A 25,982-nucleotide genomic window follows, 5' to 3' on the forward strand; every position below is an offset into this window, starting at 1 on the left:
TTTTCCAGATCTAAGAAAGTTGTCACCTTTATTTATTGTCATCTGATTATTCAATGGCAAATGGTAGCCGATTTACCTTTGTTGATATGCAAAACCCACTTTTTCTTCACCCTTCTGATGGGACTACATCTGTGAGTGTTGCAAAACTCCAAGGAGCTGGAGACTACAGATCTTGGAAATGCATGTTTGAAATCCAACTTTCTGCAAAACGTAAATTGGATTTTTTTACTGGATCTGTGACTCGAAGCACTAATGATGAAGTTCAAGCTGCTCAATGGGATACATGTAATGACCTGATAATATCTTGGCTCCGACTAATATTTTTGATAGCATAAAACAGTCTATTCTCTTTATTAACACTGCTAGTGAAGTATGGGCTCAACTAGAGAAGCGTTTTTTACTTAGCAATGGTTCTAGGAAATATAAACTCAATAAATATCTCTTTGCTCTTAAACAAAACAAGTTGTTAATCAATAAATATTTTACTACTATGAGTAGTTTGTGGGAAGAAATAGATTCTATGAATAGTATGCCTGTACTAACAACTGTTGCTTAAGATGTTACTAAGTTTGTCGCTGTTATATTGAATCAAAAAGCTAAAGCACATCTATTCCAGTTCTTGAATGGCCTCGATGAGTCATATGCATCTTTAAAGAGTCAATTATTAATGCAAAACCCTCTCCCTACTGTGGAATCTGCATATGCTATGATTCAGCAAGTGGAATCTCAAAAGGACCTATTTGTTGTAGCTGATTATGATGTGACTACCATGTATAGTCGAAGTCAAACTGAATATAAAGGGCCTGCTTGCACAGCTTGTGGTAAGAAAAACCATAGCACTGATCGTTGTTGGACTGTTACAGGCTACCCAAGATGGCACAGAAAATATAAACCCTCTCCAAAACCACATGCCTCTGCTCACCCTAAACCTGTCCCTAAATTTTTTTAATTCTACCACAGTCACACAAAGCCAAACACCTACCAACACAAAAGTGTTATTCACACCCCAACAGCTAAAACAACTACTCAAACTAAACTTGCTCCCTACTAGCTCTCTACCCACTCATACAAGCTATGAAGATGAGTTGGATCAATGTTTTTCTGGCATGGTTACCTGGCATATGTCTGTCAAGAACAATAATGCTTGGATTACTGACTCTGGGGCAAGTGACCACATGACTTTCACCTTAGATAAAATGGTGAATGTGCAACCAGTTTCTTCTGATTTGATAATTAAACTTCCCACTGGAGCCACTATAAAATAACTCACACCGGAGACATCAAATTGCATAATGGTTTGCTGCTTCACAAAGTCCTCTATGTCCCTCAATTCCAGAACAACTTGTTGTCCATACATAAATTATTACATGACAATGCTTGTGTGGGAAACTTTCACCCAACTAGATGCACAATTATCGATGCTCAAACACAGCATGTGAAGGCTATTGGAACTTTACAGAATGATCTTTACTATATGAAGGAGGGCACCTGCTCTTCTACAAAAAGCATGGCTAATGTTGTCACTACAAATAATGTGTTAGGTCACACACACACTGTAGAGGGGGTGAATACAGTGTATAGTACACTCAAATCGAACTTTAAGAACTTAAGTAACAGAAAACAAACTTTATTGAAACAATAAACTCTGTTACAGTATGGAACTGTTACCTCTCAGTGATGAACAAATATCACGAGAGCTGCTAGGGTTACAATGAATAATCTTTTCTAATAATGATAACACTTATAGTGTAAACCCTATGTCTGTGTTTATATACTACACAGTTACAAGATAATCGCTAATTGATATGGAATATAATTCTGCTTCCTAAAATATATCAATCAGATATCTTTTCTTCCAAGTATTCCATTCTTCACGGAATTCCTTCTTCATGCATATCTCTTCTTATGTTTATCTCGATCTTCTTTCCTTTAATCAGCTACTGTCCTTATCTGATTGTCCTTCAGCACTTAAGTTCTGATATATATCTTCTGATGATTATCTCCTGATAATATAAGTACTGATATCCTTAAGTCCTGACTTCCAGTATAAGTACTGATCAACAGTTAAGTACTGATTTATCCTGTTCACGTAAGATCTGAAAGCTAAACATAAAACATATTAGCCATGACATTATCAAATATATCTAACAATCTCCCCCAACTTGTAAATTAACAAAATATACAAGTTTAACAGATATTTGATGATGTCAAAAACATTAAGTACAAATGCATGAGAAATAGACTAGATAACTACAACTTACAGTCCTTAAAGTTTTTACCAATTTCAACTTCTGATAACAACTTCAATCTGTATAAATATCAGAATTTAAGCAGTTGTAGATCTTCGACTTGGCTTCTTCATTTTCTGATCTCTCTGATGTCAGGAGTTGTTCTGAGATAGTTCTTCAACAAACATTTCTCAGCATATCTTAGTTCATCAATCATTCTCCTTTTAACACCTTTAAGCTCTGCAGTATCTTCACCAGTTTGAAAGATTGCAGCTCTGAGATCATTAATCTTTGCTTTTCTTAACTCCTGATCTAGTCTTATGACATAAGCTTTGTCTGACTCAAGATTGAATTCAAGTCCCTTAATACCAAGATACGTTCTGATCTGTGCAGTATTAGGCTTCATATCAATAATATCACCATTGTGATCTCTGTACTTTGGAACATATATGCTGTCAGACTTAACAGAATAAAGCCTTTTCTGTCTCTGAATCTGTTCTTTTAAGTAGTTTGCAGCAGTCTCTGTTATTCTGTCATCCACTTGAAGTAAGAAAAGTACATGCTCCAATTCTTCAAAATACTTCAAAGGAATGGCATTTTGTCTTATATGATAAACCCTACCATCTGTCATGAAATACAACATGATGTATTCTTTCAAGTAGGTATGGTAAACCATCTGTACAGATTCCAGTTGATTCAATCTCTCAGGAGTTGCTCCAATACCTGGTTCACTCAAGGAAGTTGGATCATTGGTAGTGTTGTGTACTCTTCTTTCATCAGCACTTCCCAATCCAGTTTTATCTCTAGCTTCCTTTCCAGTAACTACTCTTGCTTAAAACCACTTGCAGTAGTCTTCAAAGATTGAGTCTGTTTTGCTTTAGTGAATCCTGGTAGGAGTGTCTTTGATCTATTTTCTGATATCAAGTTAACTTGAGCTTTGTCAGAGGTTACTTGCTTCTTCTGAATATCAGAACTTACAATTTCTTGACTCTGAACAACTTGAGCCATATCAGAGGTTGTTTTAAGAACTTTTCTTGTAATCAGAGCAAGATCATCTTTTCCATCAGTAATTTCTTCTTCCTCAGGAGGTACATAAGGCTTGATAGGTTCACCAACCTTTTCTTTACCCTTGGATCTTGGATCTATCTGTGGTTGTGATCTAGCCAAAGTTGCTTCAGTATGTGTCCTTTCTTTGATCACAATGCCTTTAGGTTTTGGAAGTAACTTTTTACCAGAAGCTTCAGATTTTGATGTGACTTTCTCTGATTTAAGTCTGGCTTCTTCTTCCTTTAAACTTTCCAAGTCCATCCCTGGATTTTCTTGAAGAAATAACTGTCTTGACATTTCCTCATCAAGATCTAGAAGTTCATCAGAACTTACCCTTTTACCAGCAGCAAAACTTATTCTTTTCCCAGTATCAGAACTTGTTCTGTGACTAGCTTGTCTTGATGTAAACCTTCTACCTTGACTATGACCACTACCCATTCCAGAGGTTCCTTGGTCATCTTTTCCATCATCCTTTCCTTGCAGTGTCTTGTTGGTTGTGCATTTGGACTTAATTACCTTCTCCCCCTTTTTGGCATCAGCAGGTAATAAAAGAGAGATAAGTAGTTCCACTGAGGTCTGGATTTTAGTAAGTTGTGATTGCTGAGAAGCTTGATTTGTCAGAATTTGATCAATCTGAGCTTGTTGTTTCTCTTGAGTTTTCTCAATATAAGCAACCCTGTCAATGGTAGGTTGGAAGAACTTTTTCTTATCAATTTTCCAAACTTGTTCCTGTTTGATAAAGTTCTCCTGAATCTTGTGTAGCTCTGCATGAGTATTGGAATGAAGACCTTGTAGATGTTTAGTACTCAATGCAGTGACTCTAAGCTGGGTTTTAAAATCATCAGAATTTAATATTTCATCAGCTTTAGTCAAGTGCTCAGCAAGATGTAAAGCATTTGGAACACATGAAACTGAGTTCCATTCCTTAGTCCACTCCTGACCTGCAGGAGTATCACTCCAAGGCACTGGTGCATCCCTGATAACAAACTCCTTTACCAGTTCAGACTTAGGATGAGTCGGTGGAGGAGTATGTCCTGAAGGACCTGCTTCATCAGCATCTACAGTTGTAGCAGCTTCACCAGTATCTCCAACATTTGCAGCATCAGAACTTAAAGAATCAGTATCTTCTGATAAGACAACAGTGTGAGTAGCAATGGAGGCTTCAGCATCCTCTAATTGCTGATCTGATACTAAGTTCTGATCAACAGCCATATCCTGATGCTCACCTAAAATCTGATCATCAACATCTTGATGCAGAGAAGGTGTTGTTGATAACTCTGGAGTTTGAACAACATCAGTAATAGGTGTTGTGGAAGGATTATTTGCTGTTGGAGCGTCTAAGAAAAGTATTGCAGGCACAACCAAGTTCTGAATATCAATTTCAGCACTTGTGCCTGGATCAACAAGAGACACAGATGGTGAGTTATCCTTGTCAGATACAGCTTCCTGAGATGGAGTTGATGGAGAAGAAGTGACTGGAGCAAATTCCTTGTCTTGTGAGATCAGAGATTCCTGATCCCCTTCCTTAGCTGCTTCCTCCTCATCATCTGAAACTGGCCTTTGTGCCCTCTGTTTCTTGTACTTCCTTGTTGATTTGGATTCCTTGGGAGTTTCAGGAACTATCATACGCCTAAGCCTCTTGAGAAGCCTAGAACCCCCAATTTCAGAATCCTTCTGAGAAGTTGCTTTCTCAGCTTCAACCACCACAGGTTCTGAAGAAGGAATCTATTCCTCAGAATCTGATTCATCTCTCAAAGTAAATCTCCTCCTCTTTTGAGGTGTGTGAGGAACAGTCTTTGTTCTCTTCGGCTTAGAGGATGTAGGCTTCACAGTAGGTGCTGAAGAAGAAGGTTGAGCAGTCTGTGAAGTGGAGAGATAGGATTTGAGATAAGTTCTGAGGGTAGGTTGAGTAGAATGAGAGGTAGGTACTGAAGTTGATGGATTTTGGTTATGGTGAGTTGGTTGAACATTTGAGTAAACAGATTTGTAAGTAGCAGGATCAGCATTTACCAGAATCTGTTTCACAGACTGAGGAATCTGTAATGGTCTCACCATTGATTTCTTTGTGTCAGCATTTATCAGGTCGTTAAAGTACCTTTTTGCAACCTTAAAAGGTGGGGTTTGAGTGCTGACTAACTGGGGTTCATCAGTACAGTAAGTGTAAATAAGTTGACAGAATCTAGCAAAATAAACAATATCTCGATCCTCTGTCATCCTATCCCCAATAAAACCAATTATTCCAGTTGCAAAATCAAAATGAGTTTGATGGATAATAGCATACCCTATGTGCTGACTCAGAATTGGGATAGCATCAAAATTTGAATATTTGTTCCCAAAAGCTTTGGTGATGCAATCAAAGAAGAAACTCCATTCTCTTCTGATATTAGCCCATTTCAACTGTCCAAGTTTCATCAGACTCTTTTTATATCCCAATTCAGCCATTAACTCCCGAAGGGCTGAGTCCTCTGGAACTGAGAAAGTACAATCCTCTGGAAGATGTAAAGCCCTGCGTACTGTACCAGGAGTGACTACAAAAGATGAATCACCCACTTGAAAGATAATACTGGGAGTTCCACGGTTACCACCATCATCAAAAACTCCAGTCCTCCAGAACCTCAGAACTTGTTGACTTGAAAATAATTCAGGCTGATTTAAGGCGTACCCAACCTCACTATGTGCAAGAAGATCTTGCACAAAGTGCAATTCAGATGGAGCTTCAGCATGATCAAGAATTGCAGCATAGTTGTTTGGAACAAACTTTGCTCCATCAATGATTAAATCCTTTGGTGCCATGTGAAAAAAAATGAGAATTAAGTATGCCTGATAGGTGTTTGATATAATGTCTGTATGAAAACAACGGAAAAAGTAAAGTGAAGGAGAGTAAAAGTAAGAAGAGAGATAAAAGATGAAGAAATTAAAAAGATTACAAAAATCTTCTCTCTGCTGTACTTATACAAAAAAATATTACCGTTGGACACCTGTCAGACATGCAGTAATAACGGATAGTTACTGGGCTCGAGAAAACAGGAATGATTACTTACCCAGTTGCCTTGTTTCAAGGAAAAACCGTTCCATTAATCAAGAGAAACAATTTTAATTCAAAATTTAAACCGTTAGCACTGATTGAATTATTTTTCACTGCAACATTAATATTCTGAAAATAAATCATGTTAAAAATGACCGAGATAATTTCGATGAATAAGTGCTGACAGAGAATCAGAACTTAAATAAAAACAAAATTGAAATGGTCATCAGAATATCAATCAGGATTTATCAACAGAAGATAAAATAACTCGGAGACAAAATCTTGAAGTAAAAACAATTTTCATTAATATATCAAGTCAATACATTTATGAAATGGAAATTTACATCAGTACTTATACAAGATTTTCCCTAAGCTCCTAATCCTAACGTCAACAACTTTAGTCCTAGCTAAGAAGCCTGACAAAGCTAAGGATGAAGAAGAACAGGAAGAAGACAAGATTAAGTCATCTTCCTCCTCCTATCTTCGACGAACAAGATGGTGAGTCGTATGATTCGCTCTTGCTGACGGATAGCTACCCGCCTTTCCTCCTCCAATCGCTCCAGATGGCGATGGTAGTCCATATAGAAGAACAGGAGGCGTGTCAGTACCTCCTGTGGGACAGAGTCCCATATCTCCTCAGGAATGGCTGTGACATGCCATTCCTTCTGCCACTCGACACAACTTAGCTCCATAGTGAAGGTTTGGGTGTTCAAAAACATGTTGTATCGAACCATTGTGTTTTTGAGAGAAGAAGGAGGATAAGTGTGTGAGAAGAATGTGATGGAAAGACTGTTGTGAAGTGGTTTCTTATATAGGCAAGAGAATGCCAGGAGACGCAAAGATATTTAATGCTGACAGGTAGAATTAATTCTACCTCGTCTCCCTAGACTTTGAAAAAGAATAACAGTCATTGGAAAGGGGAATCATGGTCTATACCGCACAAGACACAAGAAACAGTGGACTGTTCAAGTACAAATACCATTAATCCTAATCATAGTGACTATTAATCTTCCACTTCAACATATTCGAGTTCGAACTGAGACTGTTATCAAATTTTATTCACAGATAAGTCAAGTAAAGGATTAGACTGAGAAATCAGAACTTAGACCTATACCAGAACTTAACAGTCATCAGAACATAATTTCTTAACTCGAAAAAGAGGAATGCCTATCTTAGTAAATACTCATACAAGTTCTGAGTTATGGACATCAGAACTTAATCATCAGAACGTGTAACTTAGAACTTGTCCTCAGAATTTGTGCAATAATGACACAATGACTGTTTATCTAAAATAACATAGACTACCACAGAAATTTTCATCATTCAGATGGAGTGATTAGTGTGTGCATTAAGCTAAAAACAGACAAAGAGTAAAGTCTGATTCACTTCAGTACATCTTAGAAATAAGGCTTAACTAAAATTTTGCTAAAGATCTGTCATTGTCCTGAAACCTACTGAAGAATGAGTTTATGCTTGAGTCCACCTCAACTGTTTTGTGCTAATTTTATGCATCTTTTGAAATTCTATTTTACAGTGGCTTCTCAGTGTAAGTGAGTCACGACTGTTTATCAGAATTTATGCTATTATCAGAGTATTTCTCCAGTAATCATAGAGTGTAAAAAGTCACCAAGAAAATATTTTGCTTTTCTAATGCATATTTACTTAATACCAGCAATGCACTTGGGTCGTCCCTTCCACATTTTTACTCTAGATCTCAAAGGAGTACCTGATTTTAATCTTTGATCTTTTTGCTTTTTCTTTTGATAAGAGAGGTTTATCAGCACTTAGTACATTTAGCAGTTTTACTAGTATCAGAACTTAACAGATGAGTAGCATTATTCTAATTTGTGACTTAGTAATAAGATATACAAAGTAAACTTAACTAAGCTCAGTTATCAGAATTTGCTAGTGTCATAAGATTTCCACTGAAATAATTACTTTTTCCATGGAATCATTTGTTTATTGAAGACTACTAGGTCAGTATCTAGCACAGTTATCCTCATAGGATTGAATAGGTACTAGAACAGACATATCACTTATCAGAGTTTAGAAACATATATCAGACAACAGTCAGTACTTAAAGACATTTATCAATTAAGCACAGAATACACAATGAGATTAATTCTGTAAATACTGAGCATAAAGTCTGATAACACAGAACAAGTCTAAGCAGATTTAGAGAAAGAACCTGAAACCATTCCAAGTTCATTTACCAATCTTGTAAAAGTAGCTTCACATAATGGTTTTGTGAAGATATTTGCCAATTGTTGATCTGTGGGAACAAAATGCAATTCCACTGTACCTTCATCCACATGTTCCCTGATGAAGTGGTACCTGATGCTGATGTGCTTTATCATTGAGTGTTGAACTGGATTACCTGTCATAGTAATAGCACTTTGATTATCACAGTAAATAGGGATTTTGAAATATGTTAACCCATAATCCAGTAACTGATTCTTCATCCAAAGAATCTGTGCACAACAGCTTCCTGCAGCAATATACTCTGCTTCTGCAGTTGATGTGGAAATTGACTTTTGTTTCTTGTTGTACCAAGAAACCAATCTGCCTCCAAGAAATTGGCAGCTTCCACTTGTGCTTTTCCTGTCAATTTTGCAACCTGCAAAATCTGCATCTGAGTAACCTATTAGTTTAAAATCTGATTCTCTAGGATACCATAATCCCAGAGCAGCGGTTCCTTTAAGATACTTAAAGATTCTTTTTACAGCTGTTAAGTGAGGTTCTCTTGGATCTGCTTGAAATCTTGCACAAAGACAGGTAGCATACATGATATCAGGTCTACTAGCAGTTAGATAGAGTAGAGAGCCAATCATACCTCTGTAGTCAGTAATATCTACTGATTTACCGGTGTCCTTATCCAGTTTTGTTGCAGTGGCCATTGGAGTGGATGCACTTGAACAATCTTGCATTCCAAATTTCTTTAGCAAGTTTCTGGTGTACTTGGTTTGACAAATAAAAGTGTCTTCCTCATTCTGCTTGACTTGAAGGCCCAGAAAATAGCTAAGTTCCCCCATCATACTCATCTGATATCTTGACTGCATTAGTTTGGTAAACTTCTTACAAAGTTTGTCATTTGTAGATCCAAAAATGATATCATCAACATAAATCTGGACCAGAAGTAAGTCCTTTCCATGGTTGAGGTAAAACAGTGTTTTGTCTATTGTCCCTCTGTTGAATCCACTTTCCAGAAGGAACTGAGCTAAAGTCTCATACCATGCTCTAGGAGCTTGCTTAAGTCCATAAAGTGCTTTGTCAAGTCTATAGACATAGTCTGGATGTTTGGTATCTACAAAACCTGGAGGTTGTTCAACATATACCTCTTCCTCCAATTCTCCATTGAGAAAAGCACTTTTCACATCCATTTGAAAGACAGTAAACTTTTTGTGAGCAGCATAAGCCAAAAATATCCTTATGGCTTCTAACCTAGCAACTGGTGCAAATGTTTCATCATAATCAATTCCCTCCTGTTGAGAATATCCTTTTGCAACCAGCCTTGCCTTATTCCTTGTAATTATGCCATCACTGTCAGTTTTGTTTCTGAATACCCACTTTGTACCAACAACAGATCTATTCTTTGGTCTTGGTACTAGGGTCCAGACTTTGTTTCTTTCAAATTCATTCAACTCTTCCTGCATTGCTTGCACCCAATCAGCATCTTGAAGAGCTTCTTCCACTTTCTTTGGCTCAGTCTGAGAGAGAAAAGAATTGTAAAGACACTCATTTGAAGTACCTGTTCTAGTTCTGACACCTGCATAAGGATTTCCAATTATCAAATCAGGTGTATGTGATTTTGTCCACTTCCTTGCAGACGGAAGGTTTTCTCTAGAACTGGATGCTCCCCCATGATCCATGCTATCTTCATTTTCATTTTCTGATGCTCCCCCTGAAACTATGCTCTCTGAGTTGGATTCTTCAGTACTATCAGAACTTGGCTTATCAGAACTTGACGAATCAGAACTTGAAGAGCCAGATGCATGTTCGGATGTTTCTTGAGATGTGGTAGGATCTTGAGTATGCTCCCCCTGCATAGGGGCATCTTCCTTTAACGTAGTCAGGATTTTCAGTATCAGAATATGAGTCTTCATTTTCAAATCTCAGCTGATCATGGTCAACGAAATCTTTAAGACCAGTGATCTTCTTGTCATCAAAAGAGACATTGATAGATTCCATGACCACTTTTGTTCTCAAATTATAGACTCTGAAGGCTTTTGTGGAAAGTGGATATCCAACAAAGATTCCTTCATCAGCTTTTAGATCAAACTTTGATAGCTGTTCAGGATGAGTCTTGAGAACAAAACACTTGCATCCAAATACATGAAAATATTTCAGATTTGGCTTCTTTTTCTTCACCATCTCATATGGTGTTTTTCCATGCTTGTTAATGAGTGTTGCATTTTGAGTAAAACAAGCAGTCTGCACAGCTTCAGCCCAGAAATAGGTTGGAAGTTTTGCTTCTTCAAGCATTGTACGTGCAGCTTCAATGAGAGTTCTATTCTTCCTTTCAACAACTCCATTTTGCTGTGGAGTTACAGGAGCAGAAAATTCCTGCTTTATTCCATGGCTTTTGCAGAACTCTTCCATTTTTAAATTCTTGAACTCAGTGCCATTATCACTCCTTAAAATTTTCACAGAATCTTTGACCATTTTATCCAGCTGTTTGACATGATCAATCAAGATAGATGCAGTTTCACTTTTTGTGTGCAAGAAATACACCCATGTGTATCTGGTGAACTCATCCACTATGACCAACGCATACTTCTTCTTTGCAATAGACATGACATTCACTGGACCAAATAGATCAACATGTATAAGATGATAAGGCTCAAGAATTGATGAATCAGTCTTGCTCTTGAATGAAGATTTTCTTTGTTTGGCTTTCTGACATAAATCACAAAGACCATCAGGAGCAAATACTGTGTTTGGCAATCCTCTCACAAGATCTTTCTTGACCAGTTCATTTATATTGTTAAAATTTAAATGAGAGAGTTTCTTATGCCAATTCCAGCTTTCTTCAATTGATGCTCTACTTAACAGACAGATTTCAGAGCCATCAGTACTTGTTGAAAGCTTAGCTTCATAAATGTTACCACGTCTGTATCCTTTCAGAACAACTTTGCCTTTAGATTTACTCACAACTTCACAGTGTTCTTCAAAGAAATCAACATGATAACCTCTGTCACAGATTTGACTTATACTCAGTAGGTTGTGTTTAAGTCCTAAGACCAGAGCTACTTATTTAATTATGACATTTCCAAGATTGATATTGCCATATCCCAATATTTTTCCACTGTTGCCATCTCCATAAGAAACACTTGGGCCAGCTTTCTCCATAAAGTCTGATAGCAGGGCCTTATTTCCAGTCATATGTCCTGAACATCCACTGTCCAGAACTAGAATATTTTTCCTGTTGCCCTGCAATCACAAAGACCACTAATTATTAGTTTTAAGGACCCAGACTTGCTTGGATCCTTTGGCCTTATAAAGTTTGTTAACATTTGCAGCGGATTTAGCATCAGAGTTTATGTTAACATTTTTCTTATCAGAATTTACATTATCATACTTTGAATCAGAATTTACACTAGAAGGAACAATGGAAACTTTCTTCAAAGAAGGTTTTATTTGATAATAATCATAGTACAAACTATGATATTCCTTACAAGTATAAATGGAATGCCATAAACTACCACAATAAAAACAAGGATTTTGTGGTTTGTATCTAACAGACTGACTCTTAACTCCTGATTTTGAAGGTAAGGAGTTAATATTCTTATTTTTCCTGCAAAAAGAAGCTAGATGGTTAGAACTTCCACAGTTATGACATGTTTTCCTAGGAGCACCAGGAACAGGTTTATAATCATTGCTTTTATTCACACCTTCCTTTCCATTCCTATTTTTCCTAGGTGATTTTACCTTGTTTGCATTCTTGACATCTTTTAGCTTATGCTTAAGCTGCTTCTTTGTCATTAAGCCTATGTTTACTTCAGCTGTCTTTTCCTGTTTTAGTTTGTCAGAAGTTAATTCCTCTTTAACTTCTGATTTCTCATTATCAGACTTTACAGTTACAAACTTAACAGGTTTTAACTTTGGCTTTTGCTTAACAACAGGCTTAATTTCTTCAGTTCCTTTATCATTCTTATTCTCTCCATAACCTAAGCCCTCTTTCCAATTTTCACTACTTAGCAAATTTTGAGTTGTTCTGCCAGAGTTAGTCCAAGTCCTGATTATCTCTCTTTCCTTTTCTAACTCAGTTTTTAGAGATTTATTCATTTTTAGCACTTCATCCCTAACATAAAAAGCATCATCTCTATCTTTCTGAGTTTGATGGAATATAACTAACTCTTTTTCTAAGAAATCATTTCTTTTCTTAAAAGCAAGATTTTCAGAAGTTAATCTTTCACATGTTAAGGTTTGATCTCTATAACTAACAAACATGGTTTTAAGATATCTTCTCAACTCATTAATATCATCAGTATGAAAAGCATAAGTAGTCTGAGGTACCTTTGTTTCAGCAGCTTCAAAACTGCTCTCAGCACTTTCTTTATCAGCATTTGCCATCAATGCATAGTTCTCCTCACTTTCAGAGTCTGAAGTGTCTGTCCTGCTTTTCTGCTTTGTGACAAGAGCCTTGCCTCTGTCACCCTTTACCTTCTTGCAGTCAGGAGATATGTGGCCTTTCTCACCACAGTTATAGCATTTAACATTGGTGTAATCTCCTCTGTCAGACTTTTCTCCTCTGCCTTCAGATCTTCTGAAATTCTTCTTATCAGAACTTATGCTTTTTTTGGAAAACTTCTTTCCCTTCCTGAACTTCCTGTATGCAATCTTGGTGATTCCTTTCACCATAAGAGCACACAGCTTCATCATCTCTTCATCAGCATCAGTCTCAGGCAAGCTTTTAGAATCTGAGTCATCATCACTCTCAGAACTTGATGACTCAGTATCAGACTTTATGAAAAGAGCTTTACTCTTGTCTTTCTTTCAGGAAGCTGCTTTGGGGAATTCTTCTTCAGCCTTAAGAGCAAATGTCCTTGACTTTCCTCCTTTCCTCTTGCTTCTTTGTTCCATCTCCAGCTCATGAGTCTTGAGCATTCCATAGATTTCGTCAAGAGTTGTTTCATCAAGATTGTAGTTGTCTCTTATTGTCGTTGCCTTTAAATCCCAGCATTCAGGAAGAGCTAACAAGAACTTAAGGTTTGAATCTTTAAGATCATACTCTTTATCAACCAATGACAAATCATTCAAAAGTTTGACAAATCTATCATATAAATCATTCAATGACTCATTAGTCTTTGAGTCAAAGTGTTCATACTCTTGAGTGAGTATTGTCTTCATGTTCTTCTTAATTGTGTCAGTTCCCTGACATCTTGTTTCCAGAGCATCCCATATCTCCTTAGCAGTCTTGCAGTTGATTACCCTGTTTGACATTACATTATCAATGGCACTATGCAGTAAGTGTCGTACCTTAGCATCCTTAGCAATTGATGCTATGTCCTCAGCAGTATAATCACTCTTCTCCTTTGGTACGGTCATTGCTGCTTCACCTGCAACTACAACAGCGAGTTTGGTTGGTTTGTGAGGACCTTCCTTGATTCTATCTAGGTATTCTGGATCTGTTGCTTCCAGGAACATGGTCATCCTTACCTTCCATATGGGATATTCAGATGGTCTCAGTATGGGGACTCTGATGGTCTCATACCGACTCTGAATTTGTGTCTTTGGTGGTTCCTCAGTTGTGGTAGGCTTAGTTGGAGTTTCTGTGTCCGACATGATTGTGTTTGGATCTTTAACTGTATGTAAGTTAACAGATAGGCTCTGATACCAATTGTTAGGTCACACACACACTGTAGAGGGGGTGAATACAGTGTATAGTACACTCAAATCGAACTTTAAGAACTTAAGTAACAGAAAACAAACTTTATTGAAACAATAAACTCTGTTACAGTATGGAACTATTACCTCTCAGTGATGAACAAATATCACGAGAGCTGCTAGGGTTACAATGAATAATCTTTTCTAATAATGATAACACTTATAGTGTAAATCCTATGTCTGTGTTTATATACTACACAGTTACAAGATAATCGCTAATTGATATGGAATATAATTCTGCTTCCTAAAATGTATCAATCAGATATCTTTTCTTCCAAGTATTCCATTCTTCACGAAATTCCTTCTTCATGCATATCTCTTCTTATGTTTATCTCGATCTTCTTTCCTTTAATCAGCTACTGTCCTTATCTGATTGTCCTTCAGCACTTAAGTTCTGATATCTATCTTCTGATGATTATCTCCTGATAATATAAGTACTGATATCCTTAAGTCCTGACTTCCAGTATAAGTACTGATCAACAGTTAAGTACTGATTTATCCTGTTCACGTAAGATCTGAAAGCTAAACATAAAACATATTAGCCATGACATTATCAAATATATCTAACATAATGACTACACTCTTTGGCATAATAGACTGGATCATGCGCCTATGAGCAAGCTCAAATTTATACCACACCTACAGTCACTTCATCAGCCTGCAGATAAAGTGTGTGTTACATGCCCAATGTCCAAATTCACTAGGCTGTCATTTGATTTGAGCAAGTCACATGCTGCAGAATGTTTTGCACTGATACATGTAGACACTTGGGGGGCCATACAAAGTTACTACAAGGGGTAAATATAAATTCTTTCTGACCATAATTGATGATCATGCTCGAGTAACATGGGTGTACCTTCTTCAGAATAAATCTAGCTATCTAATGACTATGAAAGCCTTCTGCAAATATGTTGATACTCATTTCAAAGCAAAAATGCAAACTATCAGGTATGATAATGCCCCCGAGTTCAGTGATGCAGGGTGTAGAAAGTTCTATGCAGAAAATGGAATTCAACACCAAACTTCGTGTGTTAATCGCCCACAATAGAATGCTAGGGTAGAAAGGCATCATCATTACATAATGGAGGTGTCAAGATATCTCAGGTTTCAAGCATCTCTACCTCTGGATTTTCAGGGGGAATGCATAATGACTGCAGTTTACATCATAAATCGCTTGCCCACATCAGTGTTGGGTAATAAAATGCCATATGAAACCTCGTTTGATGAGCCAGTGGATTATAGTGAAGTGAAGACATTTGGGTGCCTGGCTTTTGCCACAAACCCATCATATTACGGAGATAAGTTTGGGCCACGAGGGGTCCCGCGTGTATTTGTTGGCTACCCATGCACTCAAAAGGGTATAGACTGCTGAATTTAATGACTAAACAAACATTTATATCTCGTGATGTTATTTTCCACGAGCAAATATTTCCTCTAAACAAGTCCAGCTTATAAGTCTATATGATGCCTACTCCTATTGCTATGCCCTTGAGCACTATAGTACCAGTTAACTGTGAAGATGTCTTTATCAATGAACATCCTACACCTCATACCGACAATGATGCAACTAGGAATACTTCACCTGTACATCCTACTTTATGTCATTCCACTAGAGTTTCGAAAAAGCCAGCCTACTTAGAGAATTATGTTCATAATATCCAGGCCTACTTTAACATAGTTCAGGTGGTTGACTTTCCCATGCCCCAAGACTCCTGCTGTTTCTCTGCTCAATTCAGCTTTAACACCGATCCCATCAGCTTTAAACAGGCATTCAACATGCTCGTTAGATTGATGCCATGAACTCTGAGCTCTCTGCACTTGAAGATAATAATACTCGGAGAATCACTATCTTGCCACCTGGTAAAAAGCCCATTGGTTGTAAATGGTTTATTTAAAACCAAATATAACCCAGATGGTTCGATTGAACGTTACAAATCGCGTCTTATCATGCTCGGTTGCAAAAAACCTATGATATTGATTATGTTGAGAACCCAGTAGCCAAACTCACAACAGTTCGAACACTCTTGGCTGTGGCTGCTATCCAAAATTGGACCACTGTGCATATGGATGTGTCCAACGCTTTCTTACATGGAGACTTGGATGAAGTAGTTTATATGAAACTCCCACAAGGCTATACAGGCATGGGATCTCGAATTTCTGCAGATTCTGCCACTACTACTGCAGTTTTTACAATTCAACTGACATGTCTTTGTATGGCTTGCGACAAGCGCCTAGGCAATGGTTCAACAAGCTGACCGAGACCTTGCTAACACTGAGCTTCACTCAATCCTAAACGGATTATAGTCTATTCACAAAGGTTCGAGGTGATTCAATTACTCTTGTGTTAGTTTATGTGGACGACCTTCTTATCTCTGGCAACAGTTGATGAAATAGCCTATCTCAAACATATGTTAGTAGAGAGCTTTCACATGAAAGATCTAGGCCTAGTCAATTGTTTTATAGGTCTTGGGGTTAGCAGACCAGACACTGGGTTCTTCATCTCACAAAAGAGATATACTCTCGAACTTCTACATGAGTTTGGTATGTCTTCAGCTAGTCCACTCAAGTTGCCCATGGATTCTCATCTGAAACTAACTCCAATGACTGAAACACCTTTCACTGATCCTCATAAATATCAACGCTTGACTGGAAATTGATTAATTTGATGGTTACAAGGCCCGACATCACCTTCCCAGTTCATGTGTTAAGCCAATATATGCATTAGCCAACAGATGCACACATGGATGCTGCTAAGAAGCTACTTCGTTACCTTGTGAGTAACCCTACTCAAGGCATTTTGCTGGCTTCTGCATCCTCAATTTTCTATTCAAGCATACTCGGACAATAATTGGGCCAACTGTCCAGTGACTCGCAGGTCCACATCTGGCTTATGTCTTCTCCTCGATGACTCTCCTGTTAGTTGGAAGTCCAAAAACAAAACGTAGTGGCTCGTTCAACCGTCGAAGCAGAGTATCATTTATTTCAAGGCTCTTCTAAAAGACACGGGTCTGTCTAATATCCCTCCTGCAACCTTGAATTATGATAACCAAGCAGCCTTGTCTATTGCAGCAAACCCGGTTATGCATGAACGCACCAAACATATCAAGTCGATTGCCACTTCATGCGAGACAAAGTCAAATCTGGTGTCATTAAAACTACTCATTTCCCTTCACAATCTCAACAGGCAGATCTCCTTACAAAGCCGTTATCAGTCAAGCAACACTACTTTCTTTTGGACAAGCTTGGAGCTGCTGCCAACACCTCAGCTCCGCTTGAGAGGGAGTGAAGAAGGATATCTATTCTTGCCACCTTTGTATAGTCTTTGTCTCTATATGCAGGGCCATCTATTTCTCTCGTTAGATACTTTTATCTATTTCTATCCTGTATAAGGTTACAAAGGACATTTACTAGTTTTTGGTTGTTATAATATTCCAACGTCTCTCCTCATCTTCTATGTAGAGGGAGTAGATCTGTATTTACCAGCATGAATGAATATTATATCGTCTTGACTTTGATGTTTATTTCTCACTTCCAAGTTTGCATATTGCTCATTTAGTATATCAATTCATAGTTTGAATTATAAAATTTCAATCGGGTTAATGAGGATAAAATGAGATAATGATATAAAAATTTATTAGGATAGCATTCCTATTTTTGTTAATCGGATTGTAATATATGATCTAGACAGCACCTAAGTTTCTCGTTCAAATACAAATTACAATTGCTAATTAAATGTCGAAGTTATTCTTATATGCAATTGCTTGTGTATTTTAGGAAATACTAATTTAGAGATGTTAAAGGCTATTATTAATGTTTTTGATGGTGTTTTCGAAGTAGTGGTTCTTTGAATATATAACTAATCAGCTGATTGACTAGCTACCTGTCTTGTAGTTGTAAGTAGAGTTAAGCCCAAATATGGTGTTAAATGTGAAGTACTGGTGCAGAACTAATGCTCTGCTCTCGAGATTTGTTGGGAGAGAAGAGAAGTGAAAATATGGGAGAAGAAAAGAAGAGAAAAGAAATAATTGAAGAAAATAAATATTTTTATAAAAAATGAGAAAAGTGACAAAAAAAGAAGGTAATGTGAGAGAATATTTTTAAAATCTTCCCATTTTTGGGAAGAAAGTTTTGGGAGAAAGTTATAGGAAATTTTCACTACCCATTTTTTCTCTTCTCTACCCAAAAAACTCGGGAGCATGTTTGGTAAGAAAAATTTTAAAGTTTTCCATCCTCTTCTCTTCTCTCCTCTCTATTTTCAAACTCTGGAGTACAGCTTAAATAATTGAGATGTGCAAATGAATATAAGAAAATTATGTCAAGCACCAAATGAAGCTAGACATAAAGTTTTGAACTCAGAACGTGGTTTAGCTGGCAAGTCGAACTTGACAATTGTCTGAGACGGATTGGCATGTGTTATTGAACTACGTAGAGTGTCTGAATTTGACTCTGATTTTTTAGGTTTCATTAATACTGTATCATTTGGAACTCAAACATTTATATATGAACTGTTCTGGGACTGGTTAGCGAAATTCCAAATTGAATTCAATGCAAACAATTACAAGACTGCAAGACCTAGAAATATTTGCAGTTGTATTATAGATATTTGTATAGGTGTATGTCTTGGTTCTTAATATCAAAATGTGAATTAAATTTCTAAGCATTCTTCCTAAAAGATACGGCCAAAAGATTACTTTTTACCATCTATGATTCATAAATCTTGATTCGACAATATATGTGCATTGTGTTGTATGTGTAGTTTGCAATTCTTTTTTCGAATGAACGCTGAAGGTTCTGTTTTTTATTGCCTGGTAGGAAGCTGGCAGCTCATGCTATGCAGCAGAGGCAAGATAAGGTAAGGAAGATGAAGAGGAGAAATTAGCGTTTCAAAAAGACCATGGTGCATTACCCCAGTACAGTGATAAGAATTATTAGAGAGACAAAAATGGGTTCCATGGGGCCAATAGTGTTAAAGCCACATTATATGAAGAGGAAGCACTGAGAACAATGAAAGTATTCTGGCTTCCCTCTGCAACACCGGAAGCTCCTTCAAAGTTAGAAGCACCATGTACATGTACTACTTGTCCAAAAGGCAATGAAAAACTCAAGATGAAGCCCCTCTTCCCCGTTCATTTCACAGAGAACACGACCAATAAAAAGAAAGCCACATGTGTTGACAAGTCCTATATCTGTCCCAGCTGCAAGGTCACAATGATCAACACAATTGCGCTCTTGTGGACACGTATTCTGAAAGAAATACGCTGATAAGTTCAAGGCTGTGGACAAGGTCTGTTTGGTTTGTAACAAAAGATGCATGCAAGCAAAGGACTGTGGTGCGCTTGATAAAAAAGGCGGAATATGGTTCTCTACTCATGGAGATAATCTTGAAGCGGAAGACTTCAAGCATTTGGGAAGCGGCTAAGGACAATGAAGATTTGATCTGATCGTATTCATCTTACATTATTGAGAAATGTTGTTGCTAAAAATTATAAACATTGGTTGCATGAAGTTTACATTAATCCATCCATTTGATCTACAAGTACAGTCATCAACATCACAAGTTTACTAAACTTCAACTATAATTCAGTTCATCCAATTTATTTTCCTAGATCAAAATAGGTTGAAAACATCAATATTTTTATTTGTCCTCTTAATTAATATTTTGTGTGAATATAATGATGATGGGATGGTGATGATCATGATAATAATTGTTACAAAAATTATAAAGGTTTTCTAATAATTAATAACCAAGTCTTAAATTTTGTTTGTAAAAATAATATTACTTTTTAAAAATATTTGTAAAAATACGTTTATAATTTTAAAATCATTTTGCAACTACATTTGCAATTTAAATTAAAAAAAAAAATTGCGAAAAAATATGTTATCAAAATTCAAACTAAATACAATCAGTTATATAACATCGTATTTTACAATATTTTTAGAAAAGAATTATATTTTTATAATTTTTTTCAGAAATTGATAAAATCATAAATAATTCTATAAAAATTTATCTTTTTGATAAACTTTCATATAGGTAATTACCCAGTATAATTAAAATCGAACGAACTACACTAGCTATACTCCCACAGTCACACTAGGTATACTCAAGTCACACACCGCGACCCAGGCAGCACTAGTACCTGTGTAGTTAGTTGTTACCTTCTGGGTTACAGCATGGACCTTTCTTATCCGCGTCTACTCATTTTCTCCCATAACGCTATGGTCATGGATCTCATGCTATCTTAAATTAATCAGCACATTTTCTTTAGTGTGTATATCAAGATTTCGTGATAGTTAAATAAAATACTCCTTTTTTTCAAATAACTAAGCGTTCATTCAGTTTACGTATTACGAAAAAAATAAATATAAAATGTTTTTTTAATGAATAAATAAATATCAATTGTTAATAAATACACTAAATTATTAAATGGTCAGTAAACAACGAATTATCGAATACAGAATATATAAAATAGTTGAAAATGTCCTTACTAGTACAATAAGTACAAAGCGTTCAATATCACCATGAAATTTAAGACGTAAATTTCAAGTTTCAACGACTTTTGATTTGAAAATAAATAAATAGATATAATAAATACAAGGAGTTCATTTTGCAACAGGGAATCCAAAAATAAATAGTATAAATATATTTTACCATTAAAATGTTATATACCGAAATAAATATATAACTTACACACGCTAAGTTATTCGTATTTGGTATTTACATTATAAAAAAGATATATAAATTATATTTTAAAAATTATATATCTTAAAAATTTATTTATTTATTTTGTTTATTTTCGTTATGTCTAGTGTACCTATATTGGAAAAACAAATCCCATAGTAATTATATTTATATATTTTTGTGTTCGTTTACCAAATTTTTACATTCAAATACTAATTATTTGCTTCTTACTTTGTAAGCAGGTTTATACATATGTGTAATTTTGTGTACTAAATAAATAAATACGATTATATTAGTTATGGGTTAATATTATCAAATTATTATACAAATGCAGATTCAGTTCGGCTTCATACTTAAAGTTTCTCACATGAAAATACGCAATAAACAAATTATTTGTACACGACACATAAGACCATATCTATGTCATTTGCAAATATCTAATACTCCCTCTATTTCATTTATTTGTATACAATTTTTTTATTGCTTGACACAAATTTTAAATTAAATATAAAGTATATTTTTATAATTTATTTTTAATTCTTTTTATAAATTAAACTTTATACACTTAATTTCTAAACAGAAGAAAAAATTAAAATAACTTTTAGAAGTATACCAGAGGGGGGAGCCTTTAAAACTTAAAATGCTTCCCATATGTGATTAGGGGAGTACAACTTCTTTTTACGACCATTCTTCCATTATTTCTATCATCTGTTTATCATTTTATCAATCCGATGATTGCTCTATTACTTCTATTATTTATTTATTATTATATTTATCTGACAATTTTTCTATTACTTTATTATCTATCTATTAACTTGTCTATTACTACATTTTAAATTAGGAAATAAAGGCAAAAAATTTCATTTTAATAGATATCAATTTATTAAAGTACCCTTATTCATCCAATAATTACAAAAAAAAACATTAAAAAATTAATTTAGAAAAATATAAGTTTGTTGACAATCGAACACAGCAACTTAAACTCAAAATAGGACTATCAACTACCAATGTTAAACATTTATTTTGAATACAAATAAAATTTATTATCAATATTCGTAAGTACCCAATATTCGATTAATTTTCGGTTTAGTTTTCTTATAATTTATTTGGTAAGATATATATTTGCATGCACAAGTATCTTAAAATCAAATTTTAGAAATTACTTTTTAAATTAAATCATATTGGGCAACACTTACTCGAAAAATAAGCATATATATATTTTTAGTAATTTTTTAATTAGGTCTTATTGTAAAAACGCTTTCAATCCGACAAATCCGTGGACACCCAATATATATTTATGTAATTATAAATTAATCAATCACACATTACATTTACAAAACACTTACAATTTTAATTTAAAATTGTTAAAATACGTGATATCATAGAAAACGGGGATCATAGTTAATTTGTGCAAACATCGTTAATGGATTAATAAGATAATTGGAGATTGATTGAATAATTACTCGAAAACTATCTGAAATCAATTATTAATATTTATTTAATAATTTCATTAAATTAGTTAAACATATTTGGTTATCATGTGATAAAATATATTAAAAATAATATTTAATTTTAAATTATGGTTGATCGTGCGGAACAAAGATTATTTATAAATTCATACATATTATATTTGACTTACATATGTAACTATAGATTTTATGCATAAAAAGAAAATGTAGAAAAACCCCAAAATTGATATTTCCATAATACTAATTGATTGAAACATATGTTCACCCTATAATCCTCGATATATACCCAATTTTATATCTAAAAAATAACTAACATTTCATAAAAATCATATAAGTTTACATAAGTTCATGTTCATATCAAAATAAAAAAAAATTGTTTGAAACATTACTGTAAAAAATTAAAATAAATTTGAAATATTTTCCTTTATTGTGTTTTAATTACAAAATTATTTTAATACATATATAGGTTCATTCGAGAAATTATTTTTGTTTATAAGTAGACCCGTGCCTTACACAAGGTTTTACTCTAGTCTATTACTATATATTAAATGAAAACACTATGGCAAAAATAGCCATTTTAATACCCGTGAAATCACGATTTTGCCATTTTATATTGAAAAATTATAAAAATATCATTTTTACACAATATTTTTAAAAAGTAAGTACTATAAAGTAAGTACTATAAGTGTATTAAATATGAATCGAACCTTAAATCTCGTACTTACATATTTCTTGTCACTACCACATGTGTTATATAATTTTTTAGTTCACTTTGAAATTCTTATCAGATAAGTCACATTCTATCTTTTTATCAAATTCTTCTTTTATAATCTTAAATATTTTTGAGTGAATAAAATGTTGATTTATATTATTTATATGACTCTATTTTTTTAGTTTAGATTTTATAGTTTTACTATAAAAAATTAAAATAGCACTGCTTGTTATTTAAGCAAAAAGAAACACAAACACACATATACGTAATTTTTTTTGTTAATTGTTATAATTTATATTTTCTTATAATATTAAATATTTCTTTATACTTTATTTGGCTTTGTTTTTTAAAATCATAATTTAAAGTAATTGAGTTTGACTTAGTGAATTTATCGAGTCAATCATATTAAGTTTAATTCGGAGTACTCGGGATGAGTACTCGGATCAAAAATTAGATATATTAAAAAGTTAACTTTTAAAACTAATACAAAATTAGATATTACTTTAAAGATAAATTAATCGGAATAATATATATTACTCAATTGAATACTGTTTTTACACCCCTACCCTAAAACTTGCTACTTAATTACATCAAATGCCATTGAATTCAAACAAATAATTTTTATAAACGTTTTACAGTTCACCTACTTTTGGCATATTAGCTCCTCCACCTCCACGGCTCCACGTGATTATATACATACATATACACACATATCAGTTGACCAAATCAAATTATATCAAGTTTCAAAAACCAGTCTCCCAATTTCAAATTTCAAATACACGATTTCTTATTTCTCTCTATCATTATTGGAGATTCAAAATCACCATACATATTTCGAATATTGTTTCTCTCTTTTGTAACTCCGATTTCATAGATCCAGTATCATTATATATATTTCTGTTTAATTGCATTTACATCTTTTGTTGATCCTATTTAACTTTGATTTGCAGGTTCAAGATTAACCTTTGTTGCTAATAATTCAATGAAATAAGGTCTGTAGTCTACACAGTAAGTAGTTGTCCTATATAATTTTTTTGTTCATGTATGTTGATTGTATTTTGTAAGTGTTGATGCGTCAAATTCAAAATATTAAGCTTGACTGAAGTAAGGGCGGAGTTGTATATTTTGATACATATACATATTATATTTTCTACACTGTATGTTGATATGACATGATTTTTCTATTATCATTTAATGTTATGTTTCATCTCATTTCAAGTTGCATGCGAGATTTCATCATGTTTATCAGGTACGATGAGGGCATCTAGAGTCATTATTTTCATTTATATCATAATTTTGAAATTCATTCAGTGTGAGGAAGCATGAATGAAATGATTCTTTCAAGACGGTTTATCCCACCCCCTAACTGTTTGATGAAAGTTGTGAGAGAGATTTTATATGATTTTTTGTTTAAACCCTGCAGATTGTATGTTTATCTTTTTGTGTAAACGAGTTATATGCCAATTTTTGTATTCTTATATTATTTTTGGTTTTAAATGAGTTATGTGACAATTTGTGTGACAAATTACATTTTAGGTAAATTGTAAATGTTTTGCAGGAAACGTTTTGATGGTCATAAGCTCACAATCGTCGTCGAAGAAAACCTCATCAAGAGTCGCTGTACATGAACTCACAAAACTTTATATCAGATTACAGAGGTTTGTTATTTTATCAACACTTCTTATAAAATATTCTCATAGTTAAAAAATTTTGGGGTTGACGTTAATTGGCTGATCATGTGAAATGTTTACATATTATTTTTTAAGATATCTACAAGTACTTCTCTTGACATGAGCATTATAGTCATGTGGATGGTCGTTAGCCGAAACATATTAAACTTTTTCGAAATATAACTTTAAAGAAGCATTATTTGAGATAGTTTACATATATATCTAAACTGGATAAATACATAATAACTTCAAAGACTTTACGATAGAGTTTTAGATGTGTCAAATTTAATAAGAAAAGATAAAATTACAAAGCTGAGAAAATTAGAGGCTCGAGTGATCATAAGTGAGACGAAAGGTATACATTTCAAGATATTGTTTTTTCTTCTGTAAAAGCAGTTAGATATTTTCAAATGTTAATGAAAAAATCATTAGTTATGTGTGAAAAGTGTTTACAATCTATCATGCCATTTTACTAGCCCACCAGTCTATACCAGTCTATATTAGTTCTGTACAAAGCCTCATGGACACAGTCTAAAAAAATATTGATGTACGTGGTTTAAACCGTGACCTAGCCAACAATATATGGACTAATTATATCACAAACACGACCTTTAAACAACACGAGGATGGAAATATAGTTATGCTATTATGATTATCAAGTGTTTCATGTAGCAGGTTACAAGGGCCTCAGAGTTGATATATGTATGTTTTAGCACACTAATTCCTAATTCCAAATTTTCTGATGTATAGCATATGAAAGTTTCAGACCTGTCTTGACGACAATCCAGGGTTTGAGGATGAAGAAGTACTGAGAAGCAGTAGTGTTCTGTTCTGCAACTGAGAGTTGAAGAAGTGTCATAAATTATTGTATTTTAGAGTATGTTTTTCATTCAAATAACTAAACGTCTGTAAATCAGGAAGGATTTATTTGAACCTAGTCTATTTGTTATATTTTTGTGTCTGTGGACATTTTGGTCGGTATGTTATGGTTTTAGACATTATTTAATATTTACAAGTGACTTTCATGTATTTTATTCTCCTGTATTTCTTCTCACTGTGTATCTTTTAGTTCTATATACTTACTTTATATACTTACTTAGTGATTGTAAATATACTACGAAGATAAAATAGTTATCTTTGATCATTATTTTGCTCAGAGGTTTTCACAATTTTGTTATATTATTTTAGTGATCAAGTGGTAGAATACTAACTTGATCTCAAATAATATTTGATAATTAATAGAATTTTATGTACTTGCCCTGCAA

General features: G+C 34.4%; 1 long non-coding RNA gene and 1 pseudogene across 2 annotated transcripts; both read left to right on the top strand.

Moving 5' to 3' along the window:
• LOC141664930 (E3 ubiquitin-protein ligase CSU1-like) overlaps positions 1-19,691 on the top strand; it is a 45,473-nt pseudogene extending 25,782 nt beyond the window's left edge.
• Positions 19,692-23,708: 4,017 nt separating this feature from the next.
• On the top strand, positions 23,709-25,666 carry LOC141668984 (uncharacterized). 2 transcript variants are annotated; one of them, XR_012553298.1, is made up of 4 exons: positions 23,709-23,903; positions 23,998-24,039; positions 24,606-24,705; positions 25,484-25,666. It is a non-coding gene; the product is annotated as an uncharacterized LOC141668984 (long non-coding RNA). The 2 variants fall into 2 exon arrangements; XR_012553297.1 differs by having other exon boundaries at positions 23,713-24,039.
• The last annotated feature ends 316 nt before the right edge of the window (positions 25,667-25,982 follow it).

This window comes from Apium graveolens, chromosome 6 (assembly GCF_009905375.1).
Source record: "Apium graveolens cultivar Ventura chromosome 6, ASM990537v1, whole genome shotgun sequence".
Lineage (NCBI taxonomy): Eukaryota > Viridiplantae > Streptophyta > Magnoliopsida > Apiales > Apiaceae > Apium > Apium graveolens.